The sequence below is a fragment of the Panthera tigris genome, chromosome D1 (assembly GCF_018350195.1).
Source record: "Panthera tigris isolate Pti1 chromosome D1, P.tigris_Pti1_mat1.1, whole genome shotgun sequence".
NCBI classification, from domain to species: Eukaryota; Metazoa; Chordata; class Mammalia; order Carnivora; family Felidae; genus Panthera; species Panthera tigris.
The window spans coordinates 16,569,179-16,575,336 of NC_056669.1; positions in this window are offsets into that span (position 1 = coordinate 16,569,179).

Below are 6,158 nucleotides of genomic sequence, written 5' to 3' on the forward strand. Positions count from 1 at the left end.
CAGTCTCAGAGAAGAGCACAGGAGAGCTGACTAAGGTATAGAAGAGCAATGATTCCCCAAGATGAGGAGAGGGAGGAATGGTCGTGGGGAATCAGGTCATTTCCGTAAGGTTACGACCTATCAAATATAGGTATAGTGAGCGGTAGATGAATGGATGAATTTTGCTCAAGGGCAGGCATCCCATGATGCACTTCGGGAATAAGGAGCACAGCCGTCCTGTTCAACAGCAGGAGTTGAGGCCGAGAGGCAAGGTTGGTGGATGCTGGCAACTCTTCACGCTTAATAGCTTGCATTTCTTGACCGGGCAAGGAATAGAGAGGACAAGTAGATAAATGACACCTGGGGAAGGAATGGAGCCAGCCCTTTGGAGCCAGGGAAGGAGGGATGAACGGGAGGGGTGAGAAAGCTTTCACATCTGGTTGTCTCTATTTCCTTGAGGAAGTAGGAATTGAAGTTTTGAGGAGAGTGATAAGAATCGCCATTAGAAGATAAAAGAGTGAGATCAGCTGATGGTCGAAGGCCAAGATCAGGCACTGGCAAATTCAGCACAACCAGGTACTTTTTTGTAGCAGATACCAGCACCCCCGGAGCAAAAGCAGAAGACAGACCGCTGGGTTGACCCACAGCCAGGACGTGGATGGCGTCGGGCCAAGGAGCAGGGTAATTACAGCATCTGGAGAAGACTGGACAGGGAGCCCCTGAGAGACCAGAAGGTAGTGGTTAGGATCAAAGCACTGGAGGTTTCAGGGCACCGGGCTGGCTCAGTCGATAAAGCATGCAACTCTTGATCTCAGGGTCATGAGTTCAAGCCCCATGTTGGGCATAGAGCTTACTTAAAAAAAAAAAAAAAAAAAGCTGAAAAACAAAGCGTTAGAGGTTCCGATGAGGCTTCTGAAGATTAGAGGGCAGAGGGGAATGCTTGTGGTCAGAAAGGGGACATTTTTAAATGGAGCTATTCAGAGTCCACAGTACATCTAAAAGAAGTAGGCTGCGGTGAGGCGCCTGGGTAGCTCAGTTGGTTGGGTGACCGACTTAGGCTCAGGTCATGATCTTGCAGTTTGTGAGTTCGAGCCCCGCGTCGGGCTCTGTGCTGACAGCTCGGAGCTCGGAGCCTGGAGCCTGCTTCGGATTCTGTGTCTCCCCCCTCTCTCTATCCCTCCCCTGCTCACACTCTGTGTCTCTCTGTCTCTCAATAATAAATAAACGTAGAAAGAAAGAAAGAAAGAAAGAAAGAAAGAAAGAAAGAAAGAAGGAAGGAAGTAGGCTGCAGAGTGGAGACATGTCACAGGAGTGGAAGAGTCCAAGGGAAACACCTACCTGCAGAGGCCTTTGTGTCCCCTCCAGTGGAGTGGGTCCTGTCTCACAAGGGGAACCGACGCCAGAGAACCACTGGGTGACACCCGCTCAAGGCTGGTTCCATGCAAAGGACACACATAACCGAGAGGTGTGGTGGAGGTTCAAGTTGTAAGGGAAGAAACAAGCTGAGACTAAGAGGAGGGGGGTGTGTGGGATCAGAAGGAAAAAGAGACAGAGACTCTTGGGTAGTGACCCTTGACATTTTGCAGCTTTGGAGGTCCCCTCGTTTTCTTCTTAGCAGAAGGGAGTGGTACAACATAGCAGGGGAGAGATGGAGAGGTATGTGTTACACTTTAAAAAAATATTTACTTTTGAGACCGAAAGCGAGGGGGCATGCAGAGAGAGAGGGGGACAGAGGATCAGGAGTGGGCTCCGTGCTGATAGCCGAGAGCCGAGAGCCTGATGCAGGGATCGGGGCTTGAACGATGCGGGTCTCAAGGGGTCTTGGGGCTTGAACTCTGAGACCATGACCTGAGCCAGTCTGACGCTTAACTGACTGACCCCTTACTTACTACACTTTTTTTTTTTAAAGTTTATTTATTTATTTTGAGAGAGAGAGAGAAGCAGAGCACGTGAATGGGGGCGAGGCAGAGAAAGAGGGAGGGAGAGAGAATCCCAAGCAGGCCCATGCTGTCAGTGCAGAGCCCCACACGGGGCTTGAACTCAGGACTGGTACGATCCTGACCTGATCGGAAGTCAGACGCTTAGCCAACTCAGCCACGCAAGTCCCCCTGTATTTTTATAATTTTAAAAGAATAAAGATCCTTTAGAAAGCAACAGCAGGGGCTCTGCCTAGCAGGTACCCCCCTCCACCGTCCAGATTCCAGCCTACGCCCATCTTTGCTTCCTGCCTTGGGTAGGGGAGGGCTCCGGCAGCCTCCCTCTTAATCCACCCCTCATTCCCAGTCCTGAGCTGCATTTCCCCCAGTGGCCAGCAGAGGGTCCTTCTATTGGTAAATACATTTTAAAACCATTCTTGGCGAAGACGAGAGACTAGTGCCGTGGGCAAAGGAGGCCCCGCGGATGAGTGGCCTGGGGTGGTGGGAACAGAACTGAGTTGGTTCCAGAGTCCCCAGTCCAGTTCCTCCCCCGGTCCCATAGGACACTGCTACCCCCCTTTTGCCATAGGTACATAAAGCTCCTTACCACCTGCTTCTCCCACAAATCCCTGCCCAGAGCACCCGTCTGCTAGATTAACTCCTGGCACTAAGCTGAGACAGGAGTTTTCTGCTTCTGCCTTGTTCCTCGTAAGCCAATTATCATCAACCCTTACCTTTCTGGGTCTAAGGAGCCTGCCCTGTTTGGAGGCTCCCTCTTGGGAAGGGGGGAAGGGTCTGGGATGGGAATTGGGGAGGTCTCAGAGAAAGAAAAGGATCAGTCTCAGGGAATGGAGGAGGACTATTTGGGGAAGAGGGAGCAGGTCCACTCTGAGGGAAAGTCCTTGGTAGGTGATGGGGGGGTTGTTCTGGGAATGATGAGGTCTGGACTGAGGAGGGAAGGGTCTCTTGAGCAATGGTTCTCAAAGTGTGGTCTCTAGACTAGCAGTATCAGCATCACCTAGGGACTTATTAGAGATGCCGATTCTCTGACCCCACTGCGGATGCTGAGTCAGAAAGTCCGGGGGTAGGGCTAACAATTTGTTTTAACAAGCCCGCCAGATGATTCTGACATGGATCCCTGGAGCCATCACATCAACTCATACTTGTGCTTGACATTTCTGAGCGTCAGTTTCCTTATCTGAAACACGGGAGGATAATATTGACCTCATAAAATTGTCATGAGGACGGGTTAGACCATTCAGGCAGCTGATAGCTATTGAGTACTTTGTGTGTCCAAGTTCTAGGAATCCAGGGGAGAAAGACACAGCCCTAGCTCTTTTCAGAGGTCACGTGGTTATGCCACGTGCCTAGCACATAGTAGGCCTTCAATAAATGTAGTTTCCCTCATTTGCCAAGAAAACGGGAGCTTCTTCTGGGGGAAATAAAATGAACCATGGTAAGCCTGGCCTGGAGAGTAAGGATGTATGATCTATTCTTGAGAATAAACACTAAGGTCTTGGACACTTGAACCTCATGAGACTCTTTTGAGGCCGATCTGCAGGAATTTTTATCATCTCTATTTCATGGATGAAGCTCAGAGAGGTGGAGAAAGTTGCTTAAGAACACAGAATGAATCAAAGCATCAAAATCAGAAAGCAGATAACTGACTCCAGATTCAGGACATGGAAGATGTGTTCACAAAATGGGGAGAGGGTGCCCTAGAGAATGGGAAAGTCTGTTCTAGGGAAGAGGGAGGACTTTCATGGGCCCATGGCACGTGTTCAAACCCAGGGGATGGAAGGTTCAATTAGGGCAGGGGCTCTCGACTTCCTACCCAGTGGGGTCCACCGGGGAGCTTTTTTAAAAACACTAAGAGCTGAGTCCTGAGATCAGGACTAACTGGTTTGCGGTACTATCTGGACATATTTTGTAGACATCCCCCAAGTGATGTTTAACTCGTAGCCAGGGCTGAGGACCACGGCTCTGGGGCATGGGGTGTAAATCCTATGGCGTGGAAAGCTGATGGAACACTTGGAAATGTTGGTCTCTGAAGCTGGGGAAGCCTGTCCCGAGGAAAGGGGGACACTGTGTTCCTAAGAAAGGGGAGAACATTTTCCCGAGAATTGGAAAGTTGTATGCCAGGGAAAGGAGGGGGTGTCATTAAGATGTGGTTATCTTGGGAGAATGGAAGAGCCTGTCTAGAAAACAGGAGGGAGGGAGGGAGTCCATTTGAGAATAGGGTTCTGAGAGGCCCCATAGCAGGTGGGTAAACGCAAAAACTTCAGGATTCAAGCCCTGTTCTGCTGCTGACTAGATGTGTCCTCTTGGGCACATTGCTTAACCAACCTCCTTATGCCTGTCTTTCTTTCTTTCTTTCTTTCTTTCTTTCTTTCTTTCTTTCTTTCTTTCTTTCTCTTTCTTTTCTTTCCTTCCTTCCCTCCTTCCTTCCTTCCTTCCTTTCTTCCTTCTTTCCTTCCTTCTTTCTTCCTTCCTTCCTTCCTTCCTTCCTTCCTTCCTTCTCTTCTTTCCTTCTTTTAAATTTATTATTTTTTAAAATTTACATTATTTTTAAAATAATGACTTCAGGAGTAGAATCCAGTGATTCATCCCGTATGTGTAACACCCAGTGCTCATCCCAACAAGTGTCCTCCTTAATGCCTCTTGCCCAATTAGCCCTTCCCCCACCCCCCACTCAAAACCCCTTCAGCAACCTCAGTTTGTTCTCTGTATTTAAGAGTCTCTTATGGTTTGTTCCCCTCCTCGTTTTTATATTATTTTTGCTTCCCTTCCCTTATGTTCGTCTGTTTTGTATCTTAAATTCCACATGTGAGTGAAGTCATATGATATTTGTCTTTCTCTGACTAATTTCGCTTATTATAATACACTCCAGTCCCAACCACGTTGTCGCATGTTTCTTTATTTCTAAAGAGAGGTTGTAATGCCTGCCGCATGAGGATATTGTGAGAATGAAGTCAGATAACGCCAGGTCCATAATGATCACTCAATGAATGCAACCATTGGCGATGGGGAGTCTATACTAGGGCATTGGAGTTAATTTGGAGAACGGAGGGTCCATCTGGAGAAGGAGAACGTTGGTCCTGAGGAACGGCGGTGATGTAGGGCATGGGGTGGGGGGGAAGGTAAGGAGGGCTGGATCCGAAACCCACTGAACCTTACAGTTACAGGGTGGAGCCTGGTGATGTCTCGAAGAGGCTGCCAGCCTCGGGGCGCTCATGCGCTGGAGAGGCTGGAGGAGGGGCCGATGAGCAGGGGAGAGGTTTGACTGCTAGTAACCTCTCAACTGCTGCAGTAAGAAGGTGGCTGCAGCACCAGCAGCCTCCCCTCCCATCTGTCTTTGCCCTGTGACAGGTGGGAACTTAAAAGCTCAGGTCACACGTCTCAACTGGCTAACCTACTTACCCCTAGAAGACTGGGTCTGGGGCAAGCAGGGACCAAGAGGAGCAAGAGTAAGGAGCAAAGCAGGGGCAAGCCCCAGAGTGTTCTAGAGACCTGCATTTGAAGGCTTGTGGGGTGAGGGAGAGAACGCACGTGTGTGCTAGGAGATGCGGAAGGCCGTGTCTGTGAGCCCTGTACATGCCCCGGCGCATATGTGCTTGTGTATAAGGCTTGTGCCTGTCTTAAAGGCCTGAATTTGCCTGGGAGAATAAAGATGTGTACAAGCGAAGCAGGTTGAGCTCTAAGTACCACCTTAACCTTGGAGCTGCTTTCAAGCTCTCCCAAGGCATCCACTCTCCTTCCCTTCTTAACTAGTTTCCTCCGGCTTAGAGAGGGAAAGTGGGGGCGGTGTGGGGAAAGGGGAGGAGGATATCCCAAGACTAGCTTTCAAAGCCTTTTATCTAGTTTGGGGAATCCCTGGGGGAAGCCTGAGCTCAAGGGCCAGAACCGAGGGAAACTGATGGCGTGTGTGTGTGTGTGTGCGTGTGTGCGTGCGTGCGTGCGCGCGCAGTCTGTCAGCTTTCACAATCCCTTGAGAGAGATGGCATCTGCACCCTCATGCCCACCCCCCCACCCCATATACGCACCACCGTCATCTAGTATGTAATCCAGGGACTTGTCCCCACTGCACGACTTCAGCTCCTTTCCTGTCTTCAAGTTGGCCTTTCGTCGCCAACCCCCCAGTCCCGGGGCCACACCTGCGCTGGCTCCGGCCTCCGCGTCGCCGGCACCGCCGTCCCCTTCGCCTTGCTCGCCCCCCGCCGGCTGCGGGGCCGCGCGGGCCCTTTAAGAACAGCGGGACCGGCG